We start from the raw sequence: 26,159 nt of genomic DNA, 5'->3' as shown, positions 1-26,159 counted from the left end.
ACCCCGCACACCCAAACACCCTCTGCTGCCCCCGCTACAGCACCTAGCCCCACAGCCGCCCCCTTCACAACAGCCTGCGCACACTCACACCCCCCAACCTGACCCCGCACACCCAAACACCCTCTGCTGCCCCCGCTACAGCACTTAGCCCCACAGCCGCCCCTTTCAAAACAGCCTGCGCACACTCACACCCCCCAACCCGAACCCGCACACGCAAATACCCTCTGCTGCCCCTGCTCCAGCACCTAGCCCCACAGCCGCCCCCTTCACAACAGCCCGCACACACTCGCACCCCCCAACCCGACCCCGCACACCCAAACACCCTCTGCTGCCCCCGCTACAGCACCTAGCCCCACAGCCGCCCCCTTCACAACAGCCCGCACACACTTGTGCAACACCCCATACCCCCCAACCCGACCCCGCACACCCAAATACCCTCTGCTGCCCCCGCTACAGCACCTAGCCCCACAGCCGCCCCCTTCACAACACCCGCACACACTTGTGCAACACCCCATACCCCCCAACCCGACCCCGCACACCCAAACACCCTCTGCTGCCCCCGCTACAGCACCTAGCCCCACAGCCGCCCCCTTCACAACACCCGCACACACTTGTGCAACACCCCATACCCCCCAACCTGACCCCGCACACCCAAACACCCTCTGCTGCCCCCGCTACAGCACCTAGCCCCACAGCCGCCCCCTTCACAACACCCACACACACTTGTGCAACACCCCATACCCCCCAACCCGACCCCGCACACCCAAATACCCTCTGCTGCCACAACTCCAGCACCCAGCCCCACAGCTGCCCCCTTCACAACAGCGTGCGCACACTCACACCCCCCAACCTGACCCCGCACACCCAAACACCCTCTGCTGCCCCCGCTACAGCACTTAGCCCCACAGCCGCCCCCTTCACAACAGCCCGCGCACACTCGCACCCCCGAACCCGACCCTGCACACCCAAAAACCCTCTGCTGCCTCCGCTACAGCACCTAGCCCCACAGCCGCCCCCTTCACAACAGCCCGCGCACACTCGCACCCCTCCACCCGACCCCGCACACCCAAACACCCTCTGCTGCCCCCGCTCCAGCACCTAGCCCCACAGCCGCCCCCTTCACAACAGCCCGCGCACACTTGTGCAACACCCCATACCCCCCAACCTGACCCCGCACACCCAAACACCCTCCGCTGCCCCCACTCCAGCACACTCGCCCAAAAACGACCCCCGCCACGGGACGGCTGCCCCCCCTGGCGTCAGCCAAAGGCAAAAGCCTACAGCACCCGGTATTCCCAGGCGGTCTCCCATCCAAGTACTAACCGGGCCCGACCCTGCTTAGCTTCCGAGATCAGACGAGATCGGGCGTTCTCAGGGTGGTATGGCCGTAGGCAACAGCCAGCCCCACAGCCGCCCCCTTCACAACAGCCTGCGCACACTCGCACCCCTCCACCCGACCCCGCACACCCAAACACCCTCTGCTGCCCCTGCTCCAGCACCCAGCCCCACAGCCGCCCCCTTCACAACAGCCCGCGCACACTCGCACCCCCCAACCCAACCCCGTACACCCAAACACCCTCTGCTGCCCCTGCTACAGCACCCAGCCCCACAGCTGCCCCCTTAACAACAGCGTGCGAACACTCACACCCCCCAACCTGACCCCGCACACCCAAACACCCTCTGCTGCCACAACTCCAGCACCCAGCCCCACAGCTGCCCCCTTAACAACAGCGTGCGAACACTCACACCCCCCAACCTGACCCCGCACACCCAAACACCCTCTGCTGCCCCCGCTACGGCACCTAGCCCCACAGCCGCCCCCTTCACAACAGCCCGCGCACACTCGCACCCCCCAACCCGACCCTGCACACCCAAACACCCTCTGCTGCCACAACTCCAGCACCCAGCCCCACAGCTGCCCCCTTCACAACAGCCCGCGCACACTCGCACCCCTCCACCCGACCCCGCACACCCAAACACCCTCTGCTGCCACAACTCCAGCACCCAGCCCCACAGCTGCCCCCTTCACAACAGCCCGCGCACACTCGCACCCCCCAACCTGACCCCGCACACCCAAACACCCTCTGCTGCCCCCGCTACAGCACCTAGCCCCACAGCCGCCCCCTTCACAACAGCCCGCACACACTTGTGCAACACCCCGTACCCCCCAACCTGACCCCGCACACCCAAACACCCTCCGCTGCCCCCGCTCCAGCACACTCGCCCAAAAACGACCCCCGCCACGGGACGGCTGCCCCCCCTGGCGTCAGCCAAAGGCAAAAGCCTACAGCACCCGGTATTCCCAGGCGGTCTCCCATCCAAGTACTAACCGGGCCCGACCCTGCCTAGCTTCCGAGATCAGACGAGATCGGGCGTTCTCAGGGTGGTATGGCCGTAGGCAACAGCCAGCCCCACAGCCGCCCCCTTCACAACAGCCTGCGCACACTCGCACCCCTCCACCCGACCCCGCACACCCAAATACCCTCTGCTGCCCCTGCTCCAGCACCCAGCCCCACAGCCGCCCCCTTCACAACAGCCCGCGCACACTCGCACCCCCAACCCAACCCCGCACACCCAAATACCCTCTGCTGCCCCCGCTACAGCACCCACAGCCGCCCCCTTCACAACAGCCTGCACACACTCGCACCCCCGAACCCGACCCCGCACACTCAAACACCCTCTGCTGCCCCTGCTCCAGCACCCAGCCCCACAGCTGCCCCCTTAACAACAGCGTGCGAACACTCACACCCCCCAACCTGACCCCGCACACCCAAACACCCTCTGCTGCCCCCGCTACAGCACCTAGCCCCACAGCCGCCCCCTTCACAACAGCCTGCGCACACTTCTGCAACACCCCATACCCCCCAACCCAACCCCGCACACCCAAACACCCTCTGCTGCCACAACTCCAGCACCCAGCCCCACAGCTGCCCCCTTAACAACAGCGTGCGAACACTCAAACCCCCCAACCTGACCCCGTACACCCAAACACCCTCTGCTGCCCCCGCTCCAGCACCTAGCCCCACAGCCGCCCCCTTCACAACAGCCCGCACACACTTGTGCAACACCCCGTACCCCCCAACCTGACCCCGCACACCCAAACACCCTCCGCTGCCCCCGCTCCAGCACACTCACCCAAAAACGACCCCCGCCACGGGACGGCTGCCCCCCCTGGCGTCAGCCAAAGGCAAAAGCCTACAGCACCCGGTATTCCCAGGCGGTCTCCCATCCAAGTACTAACCGGGCCCGACCCTGCTTAGCTTCCGAGATCAGACGAGATCGGGCGTTCTCAGGGTGGTATGGCCGTAGGCAACAGCCAGCCCCACAGCCGCCCCCTTCACAACAGCCTGCGCACACTCGCACCCCTCCACCCGACCCCGCACACCCAAATACCCTCTGCTGCCCCTGCTCCAGCACCCAGCCCCACAGCCGCCCCCTTCACAACAGCCCGCGCACACTCGCACCCCCGAACCCGACCCCGCACACCCAAATACCCTCTGCTGCCCCTGCTCCAGCACCCAGCCCCACAGCTGCCCCCTTAACAACAGCGTGCGAACACTCACACCCCCCAACCTGACCCCGTACACCCAAACACCCTCTGCTGCCCCCGCTACAGCACCTAGCCCCACAGCCGCCCCCTTCACAACAGCCTGACCACACTCTCACCCCTCCACCCAACCCCGCACACCCAAACACCCTCTGCTGCCCCTGCTCCAGCACCTAGCCCCACAGCCGCCCCCTTCACAACAGCCTGCGCACACTTGTGCAACACCCCATACCCCCCAACCTGACCCCGCACACCCAAACACCCTCCGCTGCCCCCGCTCCAGCACACTCGCCCAAAAACGACCCCCGCCACGGGACGGCTGCCCCCCCTGGCGTCAGCCAAAGGCAAAAGCCTACAGCACCCGGTATTCCCAGGCGGTCTCCCATCCAAGTACTAACCGGGCCCGACCCTGCTTAGCTTCCGAGATCAGACGAGATCGGGCGTTCTCAGGGTGGTATGGCCGTAGGCAACAGCCAGCCCCACAGCCGCCCCCTTCACAACAGCCTGCGCACACTCGCACCCCTCCACCCGACCCCGCACACCCAAATACCCTCTGCTGCCCCTGCTCCAGCACCCAGCCCCACAGCCGCCCCCTTCACAACAGCCCGCGCACACTCGCACCCCCAACCCAACCCCGCACACCCAAATACCCTCTGCTGCCCCCGCTACAGCACCCACAGCCGCCCCCTTCACAACAGCCTGCACACACTCGCACCCCCGAACCCGACCCCGCACACTCAAACACCCTCTGCTGCCCCTGCTCCAGCACCCAGCCCCACAGCTGCCCCCTTAACAACAGCGTGCGAACACTCACACCCCCCAACCTGACCCCGCACACCCAAACACCCTCTGCTGCCCCCGCTACAGCACCTAGCCCCACAGCCGCCCCCTTCACAACAGCCTGCGCACACTTCTGCAACACCCCATACCCCCCAACCCAACCCCGCACACCCAAACACCCTCTGCTGCCACAACTCCAGCACCCAGCCCCACAGCTGCCCCCTTAACAACAGCGTGCGAACACTCAAACCCCCCAACCTGACCCCGTACACCCAAACACCCTCTGCTGCCCCCGCTACAGCACCTAGCCCCACAGCCGCCCCCTTCACAACAGCCTGAGCACACTCGCACCCCTCCACCCGACCCCGCACACCCAAATACCCTCTGCTGCCCCCGCTACAGCACTTAGCCCCACAGCCGCCCCCTTCACAACAGCCTGCGCACACTCGCACCCCCCAACCCGACCCCGTACACCCAAATACCCTCTGCTGCCACAACTCCAGCACCCAGCCCCACAGCTGCCCCCTTCACAACAGCGTGCGAACACTCACACCCCCCAACCTGACCCCGTACACCCAAACACCCTCTGCTGCCCCCGCTACAGCACCTAGCCCCACAGCCGCCCCCTTCACAACAGCCCGCGCACACTCGCACCCCCCAACCTGACCCCGCACACCCAAACACCCTCTGCTGCCCCCGCTACAGCACTTAGCCCCACAGCCGCCCCCTTCACAACAGCCTGCGCACACTCACACCCCCCAACCTGACCCCGCACACCCAAACACCCTCTGCTGCCCCTGCTCCAGCACCCAGCCCCACAGCCGCCCCCTTCACAACAGCCTGCGCACACTCGCACCCCCCAACCCGACCCCGTACACCCAAACACCCTCTGCTGCCACAACTCCAGCACCCAGCCCCACAGCTGCCCCCTTAACAACAGCGTGCGCACACTCGCACCCCCCAACCTGACCCCGCACCCCCAAACACCCTCTGCTGCCCCCGCTCCAGCACCTAGCCCCACAGCCGCCCCCTTCACAACAGCCCGCACACACTTGTGCAACACCCCGTACCCCCCAACCTGACCCCGCACACCCAAACACCCTCCGCTGCCCCCGCTCCAGCACACTCGCCCAAAAACGACCCCCGCCACGGGACGGCTGCCCCCCCTGGCGTCAGCCAAAGGCAAAAGCCTACAGCACCCGGTATTCCCAGGCGGTCTCCCATCCAAGTACTAACCGGGCCCGACCCTGCTTAGCTTCCGAGATCAGACGAGATCGGGCGTTCTCAGGGTGGTATGGCCGTAGGCAACAGCCAGCCCCACAGCCGCCCCCTTCACAACAGCCTGCGCACACTCGCACCCCTCCACCCAACCCCGCACACCCAAATACCCTCTGCTGCCCCTGCTCCAGCACCCAGCCCCACAGCCGCCCCCTTCACAACAGCCCGCGCACACTCGCACCCCCGAACCCGACCCCGCACACCCAAATACCCTCTGCTGCCCCTGCTCCAGCACCCAGCCCCACAGCTGCCCCCTTAACAACAGCGTGCGAACACTCACACCCCCCAACCTGACCCCGTACACCCAAACACCCTCTGCTGCCCCCGCTACAGCACCTAGCCCCACAGCCGCCCCCTTCACAACAGCCTGAGCACACTCGCACCCCTCCACCCAACCCCGCACACCCAAACACCCTCTGCTGCCCCTGCTCCAGCACCTAGCCCCACAGCCGCCCCCTTCACAACAGCCTGCGCACACTTGTGCAACACCCCATACCCCCCAACCTGACCCCGCACACCCAAACACCCTCCGCTGCCCCCGCTCCAGCACACTCGCCCAAAAACGACCCCCGCCACGGGACGGCTGCCCCCCCTGGCGTCAGCCAAAGGCAAAAGCCTACAGCACCCGGTATTCCCAGGCGGTCTCCCATCCAAGTACTAACCGGGCCCGACCCTGCTTAGCTTCCGAGATCAGACGAGATCGGGCGTTCTCAGGGTGGTATGGCCGTAGGCAACAGCCAGCCCCACAGCCGCCCCCTTCACAACAGCCTGCGCACACTCGCACCCCTCCACCCGACCCCGCACACCCAAATACCCTCTGCTGCCCCTGCTCCAGCACCCAGCCCCACAGCCGCCCCCTTCACAACAGCCCGCGCACACTCGCACCCCCAACCCAACCCCGCACACCCAAATACCCTCTGCTGCCCCCGCTACAGCACCCACAGCCGCCCCCTTCACAACAGCCTGCACACACTCGCACCCCCGAACCCGACCCCGCACACTCAAACACCCTCTGCTGCCCCTGCTCCAGCACCCAGCCCCACAGCTGCCCCCTTAACAACAGCGTGCGAACACTCACACCCCCCAACCTGACCCCGCACACCCAAACACCCTCTGCTGCCCCCGCTACAGCACCTAGCCCCACAGCCGCCCCCTTCACAACAGCCTGCGCACACTTCTGCAACACCCCATACCCCCCAACCCAACCCCGCACACCCAAACACCCTCTGCTGCCACAACTCCAGCACCCAGCCCCACAGCTGCCCCCTTAACAACAGCGTGCGAACACTCAAACCCCCCAACCTGACCCCGTACACCCAAACACCCTCTGCTGCCCCCGCTACAGCACCTAGCCCCACAGCCGCCCCCTTCACAACAGCCTGAGCACACTCGCACCCCTCCACCCGACCCCGCACACCCAAATACCCTCTGCTGCCCCCGCTACAGCACTTAGCCCCACAGCCGCCCCCTTCACAACAGCCTGCGCACACTCGCACCCCCCAACCCGACCCCGTACACCCAAATACCCTCTGCTGCCACAACTCCAGCACCCAGCCCCACAGCTGCCCCCTTCACAACAGCGTGCGAACACTCACACCCCCCAACCTGACCCCGTACACCCAAACACCCTCTGCTGCCCCCGCTACAGCACCTAGCCCCACAGCCGCCCCCTTCACAACAGCCCGCGCACACTCGCACCCCCCAACCTGACCCCGCACACCCAAACACCCTCTGCTGCCCCCGCTACAGCACTTAGCCCCACAGCCGCCCCCTTCACAACAGCCTGCGCACACTCACACCCCCCAACCTGACCCCGCACACCCAAACACCCTCTGCTGCCCCTGCTCCAGCACCCAGCCCCACAGCCGCCCCCTTCACAACAGCCTGCGCACACTCGCACCCCCCAACCCGACCCCGTACACCCAAACACCCTCTGCTGCCACAACTCCAGCACCCAGCCCCACAGCTGCCCCCTTAACAACAGCGTGCGCACACTCGCACCCCCCAACCTGACCCCGCACCCCCAAACACCCTCTGCTGCCCCCGCTCCAGCACCTAGCCCCACAGCCGCCCCCTTCACAACAGCCCGCACACACTTGTGCAACACCCCGTACCCCCCAACCTGACCCCGCACACCCAAACACCCTCCGCTGCCCCCGCTCCAGCACACTCGCCCAAAAACGACCCCCGCCACGGGACGGCTGCCCCCCCTGGCGTCAGCCAAAGGCAAAAGCCTACAGCACCCGGTATTCCCAGGCAGTCTCCCATCCAAGTACTAACCGGGCCCGACCCTGCTTAGCTTCCGAGATCAGACGAGATCGGGCGTTCTCAGGGTGGTATGGCCGTAGGCAACAGCCAGCCCCACAGCCGCCCCCTTCACAACAGCCTGCGCACACTCGCACCCCTCCACCCAACCCCGCACACCCAAATACCCTCTGCTGCCCCTGCTCCAGCACCCAGCCCCACAGCCGCCCCCTTCACAACAGCCCGCGCACACTCGCACCCCCGAACCCGACCCCGCACACCCAAATACCCTCTGCTGCCCCTGCTCCAGCACCCAGCCCCACAGCTGCCCCCTTAACAACAGCGTGCGAACACTCACACCCCCCAACCTGACCCCGTACACCCAAACACCCTCTGCTGCCCCCGCTACAGCACCTAGCCCCACAGCCGCCCCCTTCACAACAGCCTGAGCACACTCGCACCCCTCCACCCAACCCCGCACACCCAAACACCCTCTGCTGCCCCTGCTCCAGCACCTAGCCCCACAGCCGCCCCCTTCACAACAGCCTGCGCACACTTGTGCAACACCCCATACCCCCCAACCTGACCCCGCACACCCAAACACCCTCCGCTGCCCCCGCTCCAGCACACTCGCCCAAAAACGACCCCCGCCACGGGACGGCTGCCCCCCCTGGCGTCAGCCAAAGGCAAAAGCCTACAGCACCCGGTATTCCCAGGCGGTCTCCCATCCAAGTACTAACCGGGCCGGACCCTGCTTAGCTTCCGAGATCAGACGAGATCGGGCGTTCTCAGGGTGGTATGGCCGTAGGCAACAGCCAGCCCCACAGCCGCCCCCTTCACAACAGCCTGCGCACACTCGCACCCCTCCACCCGACCCCGCACACCCAAATACCCTCTGCTGCCCCTGCTCCAGCACCCAGCCCCACAGCCGCCCCCTTCACAACAGCCCGCGCACACTCGCACCCCCAACCCAACCCCGCACACCCAAATACCCTCTGCTGCCCCCGCTACAGCACCCACAGCCGCCCCCTTCACAACAGCCTGCACACACTCGCACCCCCGAACCCGACCCCGCACACTCAAACACCCTCTGCTGCCCCTGCTCCAGCACCCAGCCCCACAGCTGCCCCCTTAACAACAGCGTGCGAACACTCACACCCCCCAACCTGACCCCGCACACCCAAACACCCTCTGCTGCCCCCGCTACAGCACCTAGCCCCACAGCCGCCCCCTTCACAACAGCCTGCGCACACTCGCACCCCCGAACCCGACCCCGTACACCCAAATACCCTCTGCTGCCCCTGCTCCAGCACCCAGCCCCACAGCTGCCCCCTTAACAACAGCGTGCGAACACTCACACCCCCCAACCTGACCCCGCACACCCAAACACCCTCTGCTGCCCCCGCTACAGCACCTAGCCCCACAGCCGCCCCCTTCACAACAGCCTGCGCACACTCGCACCCCTCCACCCGACCCCGCACACCCAAATACCCTCTGCTGCCCCTGCTCCAGCACCTAGCCCCACAGCCGCCCCCTTCACAACAGCCCGCGCACACTCGCACCCCCCAACCCGACCCCGTACACCCAAACACCCTCTGCTGCCACAACTCCAGCAGCCAGCCCCACAGCCGCCCCCTTCACAACAGCGTGCGAACACTCACACCCCCCAACCTGACCCCGCACACCCAAACACCCTCTGCTGCCCCCGCTACAGCACCTAGCCCCACAGCCGCCCCCTTCACAACAGCCTGCGCACACTTGTGCAACACCCCATACCCCCCAACCCAACCCCGCACACCCAAACACCCTCCGCTGCCACAACTCCAGCACCCAGCCCCACAGCCGCCCCCTTCACAACAGCCTGCGCACACTCGCACTCCCCAACCTCACCCCGCACACCCAAATACCCTCTGCTGCCACAACTCCAGCAGCCAGCCCCACAGCCGCCCCCTTCACAACAGCCTGCGCACACTCACACCCCCAAACCCGACCCCGCACACCCAAACACCCTCTGCTGCCCCCGCTACAGCACCTAGCCCCACAGCCGCCCCCTTCACAACAGCCCGCACACACTTGTGCAACACCCCATACCCCCCAACCTGACCCCGCACACCCAAACACCCTCCGCTGCCCCCGCTCCAGCACACTCGCCCAAAAACGACCCCCGCCACGGGACGGCTGCCCCCCCTGGCGTCAGCCAAAGGCAAAAGCCTACAGCACCCGGTATTCCCAGGCGGTCTCCCATCCAAGTACTAACCGGGCCCGACCCTGCTTAGCTTCCGAGATCAGACAAGATCGGGCGTTCTCAGGGTGGTATGGCCGTAGGCAACAGCCAGCCCCACAGCCGCCCCCTTCACAACAGCCTGCGCACACTCGCACCCCTCCACCCGACCCCGCACACCCAAATACCCTCTGCTGCCCCTGCTACAGCACCCAGCCCCACAGCCGCCCCCTTCACAACAGCGTGCGAACACTCACACCCCCCAACCTGACCCCGTACACCCAAATACCCTCTGCTGCCCCCGCTACAGCACCTAGCCCCACAGCCGCCCCCTTCACAACACCCGCACACACTTGTGCAACACCCCATACCCCCCAACCCGACCCCGCACACCCAAATACCCTCTGCTGCCACAACTCCAGCACCCAGCCCCACAGCTGCCCCCTTCACAACAGCGTGCGCACACTCACACCCCCCAACCTGACCCCACACACCCAAACACCCTCTGCTGCCCCCGCTACAGCACTTAGCCCCACAGCCGCCCCCTTCACAACAGCCCGCGCACACTCGCACCCCCCAACCCGACCCTGCACACCCAAAAACCCTCTGCTGCCACAACTCCAGCACCCAGCCCCACAGCTGCCCCCTTAACAACAGCCTGCGCACACTCGCACCCCCCAACCCGACCCCCGTACACCCAAATACCCTCTGCTGCCCCCGCTACAGCACCTAGCCCCACAGCCGCCCCCTTCACAACAGCCCGCACACACTTGTGCAACACCCCGTACCCCCCAACCTGACCCCGCACACCCAAACACCCTCCGCTGCCCCCGCTCCAGCACACTCGCCCAAAAACGACCCCCGCCACGGGACGGCTGCCCCCCCTGGCGTCAGCCAAAGGCAAAAGCCTACAGCACCCGGTATTCCCAGGCAGTCTCCCATCCAAGTACTAACCGGGCCCGACCCTGCTTAGCTTCCGAGATCAGACGAGATCGGGCGTTCTCAGGGTGGTATGGCCGTAGGCAACAGCCAGCCCCACAGCCGCCCCCTTCACAACAGCCTGCGCACACTCGCACCCCTCCACCCAACCCCGCACACCCAAATACCCTCTGCTGCCCCTGCTCCAGCACCCAGCCCCACAGCCGCCCCCTTCACAACAGCCCGCGCACACTCGCACCCCCGAACCCGACCCCGCACACCCAAATACCCTCTGCTGCCCCTGCTCCAGCACCCAGCCCCACAGCTGCCCCCTTAACAACAGCGTGCGAACACTCACACCCCCCAACCTGACCCCGTACACCCAAACACCCTCTGCTGCCCCCGCTACAGCACCTAGCCCCACAGCCGCCCCCTTCACAACAGCCTGAGCACACTCGCACCCCTCCACCCAACCCCGCACACCCAAACACCCTCTGCTGCCCCTGCTCCAGCACCTAGCCCCACAGCCGCCCCCTTCACAACAGCCTGCGCACACTTGTGCAACACCCCATACCCCCCAACCTGACCCCGCACACCCAAACACCCTCCGCTGCCCCCGCTCCAGCACACTCGCCCAAAAACGACCCCCGCCACGGGACGGCTGCCCCCCCTGGCGTCAGCCAAAGGCAAAAGCCTACAGCACCCGGTATTCCCAGGCGGTCTCCCATCCAAGTACTAACCGGGCCGGACCCTGCTTAGCTTCCGAGATCAGACGAGATCGGGCGTTCTCAGGGTGGTATGGCCGTAGGCAACAGCCAGCCCCACAGCCGCCCCCTTCACAACAGCCTGCGCACACTCGCACCCCTCCACCCGACCCCGCACACCCAAATACCCTCTGCTGCCCCTGCTCCAGCACCCAGCCCCACAGCCGCCCCCTTCACAACAGCCCGCGCACACTCGCACCCCCAACCCAACCCCGCACACCCAAATACCCTCTGCTGCCCCCGCTACAGCACCCACAGCCGCCCCCTTCACAACAGCCTGCACACACTCGCACCCCCGAACCCGACCCCGCACACTCAAACACCCTCTGCTGCCCCTGCTCCAGCACCCAGCCCCACAGCTGCCCCCTTAACAACAGCGTGCGAACACTCACACCCCCCAACCTGACCCCGCACACCCAAACACCCTCTGCTGCCCCCGCTACAGCACCTAGCCCCACAGCCGCCCCCTTCACAACAGCCTGCGCACACTTCTGCAACACCCCATACCCCCCAACCCAACCCCGCACACCCAAACACCCTCTGCTGCCACAACTCCAGCACCCAGCCCCACAGCTGCCCCCTTAACAACAGCGTGCGAACACTCAAACCCCCCAACCTGACCCCGTACACCCAAACACCCTCTGCTGCCCCCGCTACAGCACCTAGCCCCACAGCCGCCCCCTTCACAACAGCCTGAGCACACTCGCACCCCTCCACCCGACCCCGCACACCCAAATACCCTCTGCTGCCCCCGCTACAGCACTTAGCCCCACAGCCGCCCCCTTCACAACAGCCTGCGCACACTCGCACCCCCCAACCCGACCCCGTACACCCAAATACCCTCTGCTGCCACAACTCCAGCACCCAGCCCCACAGCTGCCCCCTTCACAACAGCGTGCGAACACTCACACCCCCCAACCTGACCCCGTACACCCAAACACCCTCTGCTGCCCCCGCTACAGCACCTAGCCCCACAGCCGCCCCCTTCACAACAGCCCGCGCACACTCGCACCCCCCAACCTGACCCCGCACACCCAAACACCCTCTGCTGCCCCCGCTACAGCACTTAGCCCCACAGCCGCCCCCTTCACAACAGCCTGCGCACACTCACACCCCCCAACCTGACCCCGCACACCCAAACACCCTCTGCTGCCCCTGCTCCAGCACCCAGCCCCACAGCCGCCCCCTTCACAACAGCCTGCGCACACTCGCACCCCCCAACCCGACCCCGTACACCCAAACACCCTCTGCTGCCACAACTCCAGCACCCAGCCCCACAGCTGCCCCCTTAACAACAGCGTGCGCACACTCGCACCCCCCAACCTGACCCCGCACCCCCAAACACCCTCTGCTGCCCCCGCTCCAGCACCTAGCCCCACAGCCGCCCCCTTCACAACAGCCCGCACACACTTGTGCAACACCCCGTACCCCCCAACCTGACCCCGCACACCCAAACACCCTCCGCTGCCCCCGCTCCAGCACACTCGCCCAAAAACGACCCCCGCCACGGGACGGCTGCCCCCCCTGGCGTCAGCCAAAGGCAAAAGCCTACAGCACCCGGTATTCCCAGGCAGTCTCCCATCCAAGTACTAACCGGGCCCGACCCTGCTTAGCTTCCGAGATCAGACGAGATCGGGCGTTCTCAGGGTGGTATGGCCGTAGGCAACAGCCAGCCCCACAGCCGCCCCCTTCACAACAGCCTGCGCACACTCGCACCCCTCCACCCAACCCCGCACACCCAAATACCCTCTGCTGCCCCTGCTCCAGCACCCAGCCCCACAGCCGCCCCCTTCACAACAGCCCGCGCACACTCGCACCCCCGAACCCGACCCCGCACACCCAAATACCCTCTGCTGCCCCTGCTCCAGCACCCAGCCCCACAGCTGCCCCCTTAACAACAGCGTGCGAACACTCACACCCCCCAACCTGACCCCGTACACCCAAACACCCTCTGCTGCCCCCGCTACAGCACCTAGCCCCACAGCCGCCCCCTTCACAACAGCCTGAGCACACTCGCACCCCTCCACCCAACCCCGCACACCCAAACACCCTCTGCTGCCCCTGCTCCAGCACCTAGCCCCACAGCCGCCCCCTTCACAACAGCCTGCGCACACTTGTGCAACACCCCATACCCCCCAACCTGACCCCGCACACCCAAACACCCTCCGCTGCCCCCGCTCCAGCACACTCGCCCAAAAACGACCCCCGCCACGGGACGGCTGCCCCCCCTGGCGTCAGCCAAAGGCAAAAGCCTACAGCACCCGGTATTCCCAGGCGGTCTCCCATCCAAGTACTAACCGGGCCGGACCCTGCTTAGCTTCCGAGATCAGACGAGATCGGGCGTTCTCAGGGTGGTATGGCCGTAGGCAACAGCCAGCCCCACAGCCGCCCCCTTCACAACAGCCTGCGCACACTCGCACCCCTCCACCCGACCCCGCACACCCAAATACCCTCTGCTGCCCCTGCTCCAGCACCCAGCCCCACAGCCGCCCCCTTCACAACAGCCCGCGCACACTCGCACCCCCAACCCAACCCCGCACACCCAAATACCCTCTGCTGCCCCCGCTACAGCACCCACAGCCGCCCCCTTCACAACAGCCTGCACACACTCGCACCCCCGAACCCGACCCCGCACACTCAAACACCCTCTGCTGCCCCTGCTCCAGCACCCAGCCCCACAGCTGCCCCCTTAACAACAGCGTGCGAACACTCACACCCCCCAACCTGACCCCGCACACCCAAACACCCTCTGCTGCCCCCGCTACAGCACCTAGCCCCACAGCCGCCCCCTTCACAACAGCCTGCGCACACTCGCACCCCCGAACCCGACCCCGTACACCCAAATACCCTCTGCTGCCCCTGCTCCAGCACCCAGCCCCACAGCTGCCCCCTTAACAACAGCGTGCGAACACTCACACCCCCCAACCTGACCCCGCACACCCAAACACCCTCTGCTGCCCCCGCTACAGCACCTAGCCCCACAGCCGCCCCCTTCACAACAGCCTGCGCACACTCGCACCCCTCCACCCGACCCCGCACACCCAAATACCCTCTGCTGCCCCTGCTCCAGCACCTAGCCCCACAGCCGCCCCCTTCACAACAGCCCGCGCACACTCGCACCCCCCAACCCGACCCCGTACACCCAAACACCCTCTGCTGCCACAACTCCAGCAGCCAGCCCCACAGCCGCCCCCTTCACAACAGCGTGCGAACACTCACACCCCCCAACCTGACCCCGCACACCCAAACACCCTCTGCTGCCCCCGCTACAGCACCTAGCCCCACAGCCGCCCCCTTCACAACAGCCTGCGCACACTTGTGCAACACCCCATACCCCCCAACCCAACCCCGCACACCCAAACACCCTCCGCTGCCACAACTCCAGCACCCAGCCCCACAGCCGCCCCCTTCACAACAGCCTGCGCACACTCGCACTCCCCAACCTCACCCCGCACACCCAAATACCCTCTGCTGCCACAACTCCAGCAGCCAGCCCCACAGCCGCCCCCTTCACAACAGCCTGCGCACACTCACACCCCCAAACCCGACCCCGCACACCCAAACACCCTCTGCTGCCCCCGCTACAGCACCTAGCCCCACAGCCGCCCCCTTCACAACAGCCCGCACACACTTGTGCAACACCCCATACCCCCCAACCTGACCCCGCACACCCAAACACCCTCCGCTGCCCCCGCTCCAGCACACTCGCCCAAAAACGACCCCCGCCACGGGACGGCTGCCCCCCCTGGCGTCAGCCAAAGGCAAAAGCCTACAGCACCCGGTATTCCCAGGCGGTCTCCCATCCAAGTACTAACCGGGCCCGACCCTGCTTAGCTTCCGAGATCAGACAAGATCGGGCGTTCTCAGGGTGGTATGGCCGTAGGCAACAGCCAGCCCCACAGCCGCCCCCTTCACAACAGCCTGCGCACACTCGCACCCCTCCACCCGACCCCGCACACCCAAATACCCTCTGCTGCCCCTGCTACAGCACCCAGCCCCACAGCCGCCCCCTTCACAACAGCGTGCGAACACTCACACCCCCCAACCTGACCCCGTACACCCAAATACCCTCTGCTGCCCCCGCTACAGCACCTAGCCCCACAGCCGCCCCCTTCACAACACCCGCACACACTTGTGCAACACCCCATACCCCCCAACCCGACCCCGCACACCCAAATACCCTCTGCTGCCACAACTCCAGCACCCAGCCCCACAGCTGCCCCCTTCACAACAGCGTGCGCACACTCACACCCCCCAACCTGACCCCACACACCCAAACACCCTCTGCTGCCCCCGCTACAGCACTTAGCCCCACAGCCGCCCCCTTCACAACAGCCCGCACACACTCGCACCCCCGAACCCGACCCTGCACACCCAAAAACCCTCTGCTGCCTCCGCTACAGCACCTAGCCCCACAGCCGCCCCCTTCACAACAGCCCGCGCACACTCGCACCCCTCCACCCGACCCCGCACACCCAAATACCCTCTGCTGCCCCCGCTACAGCACTTAGCCCCACAGCCGCCCCCTTCACAACAGCCTGCGCACACTTGTGCAACACCCCATACCCCCCAACCTGACCCCGCACACCCAAACACCCTCCGCTGCCCCCGCTCCAGCACACTCGCCCAAAAACGACCCCCGCCACGGGACGGCTGCCCCCCCTGGCGTCAGCCAAAGGCAAAAGCCTACAGCACCCGGTATTCCCAGGCGGTCTCCCATCCAAGTACTAACCGGGCCCGACCCTGCTTAGCTTCCGAGATCAGACGAGATCGGGCGTTCTCAGGGTGGTATGGCCGTAGGCAACAGCCAGCCCCACAGCCGCCCCCTTCACAACAGCCTGCGCACACTCGCACCCCTCCACCCAACCCCGCACACCCAAATACCCTCTGCTGCCCCTGCTCCAGCACCCAGCCCCACAGCCGCCCCCTTCACAACAGACTGCGCACACTCACACCCCCCAACCTGACCCCGCACACCCAAACACCCTCTACTGCCCCCGCTACAGCACTTAGCCCCACAGCCGCCCCCTTCACAACAGCCCACGCACACTCGCACCCCCCAACCTCACCCTGCACACCCAAATACCCTCTGCTGCCCCTGTTCCAGCACCCAGCCCCACAGCCGACCCCTTCACAACAGCCCGCGCACACTCGCACCCCCCAATCCGACCCTGCACACCCAAACACCCTCTGCTGCCCCCGCTCCAGCACCTAGCCCCACAGCCGCCCCCTTCACAACAGCCCACACACACTTGTGCAACACCCCGTACCCCCCAACCTGACCCCGCACACCCAAACACCCTCCGCTGCCCCCGCTCCAGCACACTCGCCCAAAAACGACCCCCGCCACGGGACGGCTGCCCCCCCTGGCGTCAGCCAAAGGCAAAAGCCTACAGCACCCAGTATTCCCAGGCGGTCTCCCATCCAAGCACTAACCGGGCCCGACCCTGCTTAGCTTCCGAGATCAGACGAGATCGGGCGTTCTCAGGGTGGTATGGCCGTAGGCAACAGCCAGCCCCACAGCCGCCCCCTTCACAACAGCCTGCGCACACTCACACCCCCAACCTGACCCCACACACCCAAACACCCTCTGCTGCCACAACTCCAGCACCCAGCCCCACAGCCGCCCCCTTCACAACAGCCCACGCACACTCGCACCCCCAACCTGACCCCACACACCCAAACACCCTCTGCTGCCACAACTCCAGCACCCAGCCCCACAGCCGCCCCCTTCACAACAGCCCACGCACACTCGCACCCCCCAACCCGACCCCGTACACCCAAACACCCTCTGCTGCCACAACTCCAGCACTTAGCCCCACAGCCGCCCCCTTCACAACAGCCCGCGCACACTCACACCCCCCAACCCGACCCCGCACACCCAAACACCCTCTGCTGCCACAACTCCAGCACCCAGCCCCACAGCCGCCCCCTTCACAACAGCCTGCGCACACTCGCAACCCCCAACCCGACCCCGTACACCCAAACACCCTCTGCTGCCACAACTCCAGCACCCAGCCCCACAGCCGCCCCCTTAACAACAGCGTGCGCACACTCGCACCCCCCAACCTGACCCCGCACACCCAAACACCCTTTGCTGCCCCCGCTACGGCACTTAGCCCCACAGCCGCCCCCTTCACAACAGCCCGCGCACACTCGCACCCCCCAACCTGACCCCGCACACCCAAACACCCTCTGCTGCCCCCGCTACAGCACTTAGCCCCACAGCCGCCCCCTTCACAACAGCCCGCACACACTTGTGCAACACCCCATACCCCCCAACCTGACCCCGCACACCCAAACACCCTCCGCTGCCCCCGCTCCAGCACACTCGCCCAAAAACGACCCCCGCCACGGGACGGCTGCCCCCCCTGGCGTCAGCCAAAGGCAAAAGCCTACAGCACCCGGTATTCCCAGGCGGTCTCCCATCCAAGTACTAACCGGGCCCGACCCTGCTTAGCTTCCGAGATCAGACGAGATCGGGCGTTCTCAGGGTGGTATGGCCGTAGGCAACAGCCAGCCCCACAGCCGCCCCCTTCACAACAGCCTGCGCACACTCGCACCCCTCCACCCGACCCCGCACACCCAAATACCCTCTGCTGCCCCTGCTCCAGCACCCAGCCCCACAGCCGCCCCCTTCACAACAGCCTGCGCACACTCACACCCCCCAACCTGACCCCGCACACCCAAACACCCTCTGCTGCCCCCGCTACAGCACTTAGCCCCACAGCCGCCCCCTTCACAACAGCCCGCGCACACTCACACCCCCCAACCTGACCCCGCACCCCCAAACACCCTCTGCTGCCCCCGCTACAGCACTTAGCCCCACAGCCGCCCACTTCACAACAGCCCGCGCACACTCGCACCCCCGAACCCGACCCTGCACACCCAAACACCCTCTGCTGCCGCTGCTCCAGCACCTAGCCCCACAGCCGCCCCCTTCACAACAGCCTACGCACACTCGCACCCCTCCACCCGACCCCGCACACCCAAATACCCTCTGCTGCCCCTGCTCCAGCAGCCAGCCCCACAGCTGCCCCCTTAACAACAGCGTGCGCACACTCACACCCCCCAACCTGACCCCGCACACCCAAATACCCTCTGCTGCCCCCGCTCCAGCACCTAGCCCCACAGCTGCCCCCTTCACAACAGCCCGCGCACACTTGTGCAACACCCCATACCCCCAACCTGACCCCGCACACCCAAACACACTCTGCTGCCCCCGCTACAGCACCTAGCCCCACAGCCGCCCCCTTCACAACAGCCCGCACACACTTGTGCAACACCCCGTACCCCCCAACCTGACCCCGCACACCCAAACACCCTCCGCTGCCCCCGCTCCAGCACACTCGCCCAAAAACGACCCCCGCCACGGGACGGCTGCCCCTCCTGGCGTCAGCCAAAGGCAAAAGCCTACAGCACCCGGTATTCCCAGGCGGTCTCCCATCCAAGTACTAACCGGGCCCGACCCTGCTTAGCTTCCGAGATCAGACGAGATCGGGCGTTCTCAGGGTGGTATGGCCGTAGGCAACAGCCAGCCCCACAGCCGCCCCCTTCACAACAGCCTGCGCACACTCGCACCCCTCCACCCGACCCCGCACACCCAAATACCCTCTGCTGCCCCTGCTCCAGCACCCAGCCCCACAGCCGCCCCCTTCACAACAGCCCGCGTACACTCGCACCCCCCAACCCAACCCCGCACACCCAAATACCCTCTGCTGCCCCCGCCACAGCACCCACAGCCGCCCCCTTCACAACAGCCCGCGCACACTCGCACCCCCGAACCCGACCCCGCACACTCAAACACCCTCTGCTGCCACAACTCCAGCACCCAGCCCCACAGCCGCCCCCTTCACAACAGCCCGCACACACTCACACCCCCCAACCTGACCCCACACACCCAAACACCCTCTGCTGCCACAACTCCAGCACCCAGCCCCACAGCCGCCCCCTTCACAACAGCCCACGCACACTCGCACCCCCCAACCTGACCCCACACACCCAAACACCCTCTGCTGCCACAACTCCAGCACCCAGCCCCACAGCCGGCCCCTTCACAACAGCCCACGCACACTCGCACCCCCCAACCCGACCCCGTACACCCAAACACCCTCTGCGGCCACAACTCCAGCACTTAGCCCCACAGCCGCCCCCTTCACAACAGCCCGCGCACACTCACACCCCCCAACCCGACCCCGCACACCCAAACACCCTCTGCTGCCACAACTCCAGCAGCCAGCCCCACAGCCGCCCCCTTCACAACAGCCCACGCACACTCGCACCCCCCAACCCGACCCCGTACACCCAAACACCCTCTGCTGCCACAACTCCAGCAGCCAGCCCCACAGCCGCCCCCTTCACAACAGCCTGCGCACACTCGCACCCCCCAACCCGACCCCGCACACCCAAACACCCTCTGCTGCCACAACTCCAGCAGCCAGCCCCACAGCCGCCCCCTTAACAACAGCGTGCGAACACTCACACCCCCCAACCTGACCCCGCACACCCAAACACCCTCTGCTGCCCCCGGTACGGCACTTAGCCCCACAGCCGCCCCCTTCACAACAGCCCGCGCACACTCGCACCCCCCAACCCGACCCTGCACACCCAAACACCCTCTGCTGCCGCTGTTCCAGCACCCAGCCCCACAGCTGCCCCCTTAACAACAGCCTGCGCACACTCACACCCCCAAACCCGACCCTGCACACCCAAACACCCTCTGCTGCCCCCGCTACAGCACCTAGCCCCACAGCCGCCCCCTTCACAACAGCCCGCACACACTTGTGCAACACCCCATACCCCCCAACCCGACCCCGCACACCCAAATACCCTCTGCTGCCACAACTCCAGCAGCCAGCCCCACAGCTGCCCCCTTCACAACAGCCCGCGCACACTCGCACCCCCCAACCTGACCCCGCACACCCAAACACCCTCTGCTGCCCCCGCTACAGCACCCAGCCCCACAGCCGCCCCCTTCACAACAGCCCGCACACACTTGTGCAACACCCCGTACCCCCCAACCTGACCCCGCACACCCAAACACCCTCCGCTGCCCCCGCTCCAGCACACTCGCCCAAAAACGACCCCCGCCACGGGACGGCTGCCCCCCCTGGCGTCAGCCAAAGGCAAAAGCCTACAGCACCCGGTATTCCCAGGCGGTCTCCCATCCAAGTACTAACCGGGCCCGACCCTGCTTAGCTTCCGAGATCAGACGAGATCGGGCGTTCTCAGGGTGGTATGGCCGTAGGCAACAGCCAGCCCCACAGCCGCCCCCTTCACAACAGCCTGCGCACACTCGCACCCCTCCACCCGACCCCGCACACCCAAATACCCTCTGCTGCCCCTGCTCCAGCACCCAGCCCCACAGCCGCCCCCTTCACAACAGCCCGCGCACACTCGCACCCCCCAACCCGACCCCGTACACCCAAACACCCTCTGCTGCCCCTGCTACAGCACCCAGCCCCACAGCTGCCCCCTTAACAACAGCGTGCGAACACTCACACCCCCCAACCTGACCCCGTACACCCAAACACCCTCTGCTGCCCCTGCTACAGCACCCAGCCCCACAGCCGCCCCCTTCACAACAGCCTGCGCACACTCACACCCCCCAACCTGACCCCGCACACCCAAACACCCTCTGCTGCCCCCGCTACAGCACTTAGCCCCACAGCCGCCCCCTTCACAACAGCCCACGCACACTCGCACCCCCCAACCTCACCCTGCACACCCAAACACCCTCTGCTGCCGCTGCTCCAGCACCCAGCCCCACAGCCGCCCCCTTCACAACAGCCCGCGCACACTTGTGCAACACCCCATACCCCCCAACCCGACCCCGCACACCCAAATACCCTCTGCTGCCACAACTCCAGCACCCAGCCCCACAGCCGCCCCCTTCACAACAGCCCGCGCACACTCACACCCCCCAACCTGACCCCGCACCCCCAAACACCCTCTGCTGCCCCCGCTACAGCACTTAGCCCCACAGCCGCCCACTTCACAACAGCCCGCGCACACTCGCACCCCCGAACCCGACCCTGCACACCCAAACACCCTCTGCTGCCGCTGCTCCAGCACCTAGCCCCACAGCCGCCCCCTTCACAACAGCCTACGCACACTCGCACCCCTCCACCCGACCCCGCACACCCAAATACCCTCTGCTGCCCCTGCTCCAGCAGCCAGCCCCACAGCCGCCCCCTTAACAACAGCGTGCGCACACTCGCACCCCCCAACCTGACCCCGCACACCCAAACACCCTCTGCTGCCCCCGCTCCAGCACCTAGCCCCACAGCTGCCCCCTTCACAACAGCCCGCGCACACTTGTGCAACACCCCATACCCCCAACCTGACCCCGCACACCCAAACACCCTCTGCTGCCCCCGCTACAGCACTTAGCCCCACAGCCGCCCCCTTCACAACAGCCCACGCACACTCGCACCCCCCAACCTCACCCTGCACACCCAAACACCCTCTGCTGCCGCTGCTCCAGCACCCAGCCCCACAGCCGCCCCCTTCACAACAGCCCGCACACACTTGTGCAACACCCCATACCCCCCAACCCGACCCCGCACACCCAAATACCCTCTGCTGCCACAACTCCAGCACCCAGCCCCACAGCCGCCCCCTTCACAACAGCCCGCGCACACTCACACCCCCCAACCTGACCCCGCACCCCCAAACACCCTCTGCTGCCCCCGCTACAGCACTTAGCCCCACAGCCGCCCACTTCACAACAGCCTACGCACACTCGCACCCCTCCACCCGACCCCGCACACCCAAATACCCTCTGCTGCCCCTGCTCCAGCAGCCAGCCCCACAGCCGCCCCCTTCACAACAGCCCGCGCACACTCGCACCCCCCAACCTGACCCCGCACACCCAAACACCCTCTGCTGCCCCCGCTCCAGCACCTAGCCCCACAGCCGCCCCCTTCACAACAGCCCGCGCACACTTGTGCAACACCCCATACCCCCAACCTGACCCCGCACACCCAAACACCCTCTGCTGCCCCCGCTACAGCACCTAGCCCCACAGCCGCCCCCTTCACAACAGCCCGCACACACTTGTGCAACACCCCATACCCCCCAACCTGACCCCGCACACCCAAACACCCTCCGCTGCCCCCGCTCCAGCACACTCGCCCAAAAACGACCCCCGCCACGGGACGGCTGCCCCCCCTGGCGTCAGCCAAAGGCAAAAGCCTACAGCACCCGGTATTCCCGGGCGGTCTCCCATCCAAGTACTAACCGGGCCCGACCCTGCTTAGCTTCCGAGATCAGACGAGATCGGGCGTTCTCAGGGTGGTATGGCCGTAGGCAACAGCCAGCCCCACAGCCGCCCCCTTCACAACAGCCTGCGCACACTCGCACTCCTCCACCCAACCCCGCACACCCAAATACCCTCTGCTGCCCCTGCTCCAGCACCCAGCCCCACAGCCGCCCCCTTCACAACAGCCTGCGCACACTCACACCCCCCAACCTGACCCCGCACACCCAAACACCCTCTGCTACCCCCGCTACAGCACTTAGCCCCACAGCTGCCCCCTTCACAACAGCCCACGCACACTCGCACCCCCCAACCTCACCCTGCACACCCAAACACCCTCTGCTGCCGCTGCTCCAGCACCCAGCCCCACAGCCGCCCCCTTCACAACAGCCCGCACACACTTGTGCAACACCCCATACCCCCCAACCCGACCCCGCACACCCAAATACCCTCTGCTGCCACAACTCCAGCACCCAGCCCCACAGCCGCCCCCTTCACAACAGCCCGCGCACACTCACACCCCCCAACCTGACCCCGCACCCCCAAACACCCTCTGCTGCCACAACTCCAGCACCCAGCCCCACAGCTGCCCCCTTCACAACAGCCCGCACACACTCACACCCCCCAACCTGACCCCGCACACCCAAACACCCTCTGCTGCCACAACTCCAGCACCAGCCCCACAGCCGCCCACTTCACAACAGCGTGCGCACACTCACACTCCCCAACCTCACCCCGCACACCCAAACACCCTCTGCTGCCCCCGCTACAGCACCCAGCCCCACAGCCGCCCCCTTAACAACAGCCCGCGCACACTCGCACCCCCCAACCTCACCCTACACACCCAAACACCCTCTGCTGCCCCCGCTACAGCACACCCGCCCCTCCACGAGACTCCCCACGCACAGCCCGCCGCACCGCGTACCCCCTTCACAACAGCCCGCACACACTTGTGCAACACCCCATACCCCCCAACCCGACCCCGCACACCCAAATACCCTCTGCTGCCACAACTCTAGCACCCAGCCCCACAGCCGCCCCCTTCACAACAGCCCGCGCACACTCGCACACCCGAACCCGACCCCGCACACCCAAACACCCTCTGCTGCCGCTGCTCCAGCACCTAGCCCCACAGCCGCCCCCTTCACAACAGCCTACGCACACTTGTGCAACACCCCATACCCCCCAACCCGACCCCGCACACCCAAACACCCTCCGCTGCCACAACTCTAGCACCCAGCCCCACAGCCGCCCCCTTCACAACAGCCTGCGCACACTCGCACCCCCGAACCCGACCCTGCACACCCAAACACCCTCTGCTGCCACAACTCCAGCACCCAGCCCCACAGCCGCCCCCTTCACAACAGCCCGCACACACTCACACCCCCCAGCCTGACCCCGCACACCCAAACACCCTCTGCTGCCCCCGCTACGGCACTTAGCCCCACAGCCGCCCCCTTCACAACAGCCTGCGCACACTCGCACCCCCCAACCCGACCCCGCACACCCAAACACCCTCTGCTGCCACAACTCCAGCAGCCAGCCCCACAGCCGCCCCCTTCACAACAGCCCGCGCACACTTGTGCAACACCCCATACCCCCCAACCTAACCCCACACACCCAAACACCCTCTGCTGCCACAACTCCAGCACCCAGCCCCACAGCCGCCCCCTTTACAACAGCCCGTGCACACTCGAACTCCCCCAACCTGACACCGCACACCCAAACACCCTCTGCTGCCCCTGCTCCAGCACCCAGCCCCACAGCTGCCCCCTTCACAACAGCCTGCGCACACTCACACCCCCCAACCTGACCCCGCACACCCAAACACCCTCTGCTGCCCCCGCTACAGCACCCAGCCCCACAGCCGCCCCCTTCACAACAGCCCGCGCACACTCGCACCCCCCAACCTCACCCTGCACACCCAAAAACCCTCTGCTGCCCCCGCTACAGCACACCCGCCCCTCCACGAGACTCCCCACGCAGAGCCTGCCGCACCGCGTACCCCCTTCACAACAGCCCGCACACACTTGTGCAACACCCCATACCCCCCAACCTGACCCCGCACACCCAAACACCCTCCGCTGCCCCCGCTCCAGCACACTCGCCCAAAAACGACCCCCGCCACGGGACGGCTGCCCCCCCTGGCGTCAGCCAAAGGCAAAAGCCTACAGCACCCGGTATTCCCAGGCGGTCTCCCATCCAAGTACTAACCGGGCCCGACCCTGCTTAGCTTCCGAGATCAGACGAGATCGGGCGTTCTCAGGGTGGTATGGCCGTAGGCAACAGCCAGCCCCACAGCCGCCCCCTTCACAACAGCCCGCGCACACTCGCACCCCCCAACCCAACCCCGCACACCCAAATACCCTCTGCTGCCCCTGCTACAGCACCCACAGCCGCCCCCTTCACAACAGCCCGCACACACTCGCACCCCCGAACCCGACCCCGCACACTCAAACACCCTCTGCTGCCACAACTCCAGCACCCAGCCCCACAGCCGCACCCTTCACAACAGCCCGCACACACTCACACCCCCCAACCTGACCCCGCACACCCAAACACCCTCTGCTGCCACAACTCCAGCACCCAGCCCCACAGCTGCCCCCTTCACAACAGCCCGCACACACTCGCACCCCTCCACCTGACCCCGCACACCCAAACACCCTCTGCTGCCACAACTCCAGCACCAGCCCCACAGCCGCCCACTTCACAACAGCGTGCGCACACTCACACTCCCCAACCTCACCCCGCACACCCAAACACCCTCTGCTGCCCCCGCTACAGCACCCAGCCCCACAGCCGCCCCCTTAACAACAGCCCGCGCACACTCGCACCCCCCAACCTCACCCTACACACCCAAACACCCTCTGCTGCCCCCGCTACAGCACACCCGCCCCTCCACGAGACTCCCCACGCACAGCCCGCCGCACCGCGTACCCCCTTCACAACAGCCCGCACACACTTGTGCAACACCCCATACCCCCCAACCCGACCCCGCACACCCAAATACCCTCTGCTGCCACAACTCTAGCACCCAGCCCCACAGCCGCCCCCTTCACAACAGCCCGCGCACACTCGCACACCCGAACCCGACCCCGCACACCCAAACACCCTCTGCTGCCGCTGCTCCAGCACCTAGCCCCACAG

General features: G+C 66.4%; 21 non-coding genes across 21 annotated transcripts; all 21 read right to left on the bottom strand.

Moving 5' to 3' along the window:
• Positions 1-1,274: 1,274 nt before the first annotated feature.
• On the bottom strand, positions 1,275-1,393 carry LOC135329309 (5S ribosomal RNA). Its single transcript, XR_010390676.1, has one exon. It is a non-coding gene; the product is annotated as a 5S ribosomal RNA (ribosomal RNA).
• An 888-nt stretch (positions 1,394-2,281) lies between these two features.
• LOC135329264 (5S ribosomal RNA) lies at positions 2,282-2,400 on the bottom strand. The gene has a single exon (XR_010390631.1). It is a non-coding gene; the product is annotated as a 5S ribosomal RNA (ribosomal RNA).
• Positions 2,401-3,192: 792 nt separating this feature from the next.
• On the bottom strand, positions 3,193-3,311 carry LOC135329308 (5S ribosomal RNA). The gene has a single exon (XR_010390675.1). It is a non-coding gene; the product is annotated as a 5S ribosomal RNA (ribosomal RNA).
• A 585-nt stretch (positions 3,312-3,896) lies between these two features.
• On the bottom strand, positions 3,897-4,015 carry LOC135329307 (5S ribosomal RNA). Its single transcript, XR_010390674.1, has one exon. It is a non-coding gene; the product is annotated as a 5S ribosomal RNA (ribosomal RNA).
• Positions 4,016-5,514: 1,499 nt separating this feature from the next.
• LOC135329306 (5S ribosomal RNA) lies at positions 5,515-5,633 on the bottom strand. Its single transcript, XR_010390673.1, has one exon. It is a non-coding gene; the product is annotated as a 5S ribosomal RNA (ribosomal RNA).
• Positions 5,634-6,218: 585 nt separating this feature from the next.
• On the bottom strand, positions 6,219-6,337 carry LOC135329305 (5S ribosomal RNA). The gene has a single exon (XR_010390672.1). It is a non-coding gene; the product is annotated as a 5S ribosomal RNA (ribosomal RNA).
• A 1,499-nt stretch (positions 6,338-7,836) lies between these two features.
• LOC135329251 (5S ribosomal RNA) lies at positions 7,837-7,955 on the bottom strand. The gene has a single exon (XR_010390618.1). It is a non-coding gene; the product is annotated as a 5S ribosomal RNA (ribosomal RNA).
• Positions 7,956-8,540: 585 nt separating this feature from the next.
• Positions 8,541-8,659, bottom strand: LOC135329274 (5S ribosomal RNA). The gene has a single exon (XR_010390641.1). It is a non-coding gene; the product is annotated as a 5S ribosomal RNA (ribosomal RNA).
• A 1,398-nt stretch (positions 8,660-10,057) lies between these two features.
• On the bottom strand, positions 10,058-10,176 carry LOC135329261 (5S ribosomal RNA). The gene has a single exon (XR_010390628.1). It is a non-coding gene; the product is annotated as a 5S ribosomal RNA (ribosomal RNA).
• A 799-nt stretch (positions 10,177-10,975) lies between these two features.
• Positions 10,976-11,094, bottom strand: LOC135329250 (5S ribosomal RNA). The gene has a single exon (XR_010390617.1). It is a non-coding gene; the product is annotated as a 5S ribosomal RNA (ribosomal RNA).
• Positions 11,095-11,679: 585 nt separating this feature from the next.
• LOC135329273 (5S ribosomal RNA) lies at positions 11,680-11,798 on the bottom strand. Its single transcript, XR_010390640.1, has one exon. It is a non-coding gene; the product is annotated as a 5S ribosomal RNA (ribosomal RNA).
• Positions 11,799-13,297: 1,499 nt separating this feature from the next.
• LOC135329249 (5S ribosomal RNA) lies at positions 13,298-13,416 on the bottom strand. The gene has a single exon (XR_010390616.1). It is a non-coding gene; the product is annotated as a 5S ribosomal RNA (ribosomal RNA).
• Positions 13,417-14,001: 585 nt separating this feature from the next.
• On the bottom strand, positions 14,002-14,120 carry LOC135329272 (5S ribosomal RNA). Its single transcript, XR_010390639.1, has one exon. It is a non-coding gene; the product is annotated as a 5S ribosomal RNA (ribosomal RNA).
• A 1,398-nt stretch (positions 14,121-15,518) lies between these two features.
• Positions 15,519-15,637, bottom strand: LOC135329260 (5S ribosomal RNA). The gene has a single exon (XR_010390627.1). It is a non-coding gene; the product is annotated as a 5S ribosomal RNA (ribosomal RNA).
• Positions 15,638-16,435: 798 nt separating this feature from the next.
• Positions 16,436-16,554, bottom strand: LOC135329304 (5S ribosomal RNA). The gene has a single exon (XR_010390671.1). It is a non-coding gene; the product is annotated as a 5S ribosomal RNA (ribosomal RNA).
• Positions 16,555-17,139: 585 nt separating this feature from the next.
• LOC135329276 (5S ribosomal RNA) lies at positions 17,140-17,258 on the bottom strand. The gene has a single exon (XR_010390643.1). It is a non-coding gene; the product is annotated as a 5S ribosomal RNA (ribosomal RNA).
• An 886-nt stretch (positions 17,259-18,144) lies between these two features.
• LOC135329303 (5S ribosomal RNA) lies at positions 18,145-18,263 on the bottom strand. Its single transcript, XR_010390670.1, has one exon. It is a non-coding gene; the product is annotated as a 5S ribosomal RNA (ribosomal RNA).
• An 899-nt stretch (positions 18,264-19,162) lies between these two features.
• On the bottom strand, positions 19,163-19,281 carry LOC135329301 (5S ribosomal RNA). Its single transcript, XR_010390668.1, has one exon. It is a non-coding gene; the product is annotated as a 5S ribosomal RNA (ribosomal RNA).
• A 1,601-nt stretch (positions 19,282-20,882) lies between these two features.
• LOC135329300 (5S ribosomal RNA) lies at positions 20,883-21,001 on the bottom strand. The gene has a single exon (XR_010390667.1). It is a non-coding gene; the product is annotated as a 5S ribosomal RNA (ribosomal RNA).
• Positions 21,002-22,945: 1,944 nt separating this feature from the next.
• On the bottom strand, positions 22,946-23,064 carry LOC135329242 (5S ribosomal RNA). Its single transcript, XR_010390609.1, has one exon. It is a non-coding gene; the product is annotated as a 5S ribosomal RNA (ribosomal RNA).
• A 2,113-nt stretch (positions 23,065-25,177) lies between these two features.
• Positions 25,178-25,296, bottom strand: LOC135329299 (5S ribosomal RNA). Its single transcript, XR_010390666.1, has one exon. It is a non-coding gene; the product is annotated as a 5S ribosomal RNA (ribosomal RNA).
• Positions 25,297-26,159: the final 863 nt, after the last annotated feature.

Source organism: Dromaius novaehollandiae, chromosome 9, assembly GCF_036370855.1.
Source record: "Dromaius novaehollandiae isolate bDroNov1 chromosome 9, bDroNov1.hap1, whole genome shotgun sequence".
Taxonomy (NCBI): Eukaryota; Metazoa; Chordata; class Aves; order Casuariiformes; family Dromaiidae; genus Dromaius; species Dromaius novaehollandiae.
The sequence above is the reverse complement of the archived record's forward strand: the minus strand, read 5'-3'. Positions and strand labels throughout refer to the sequence as shown.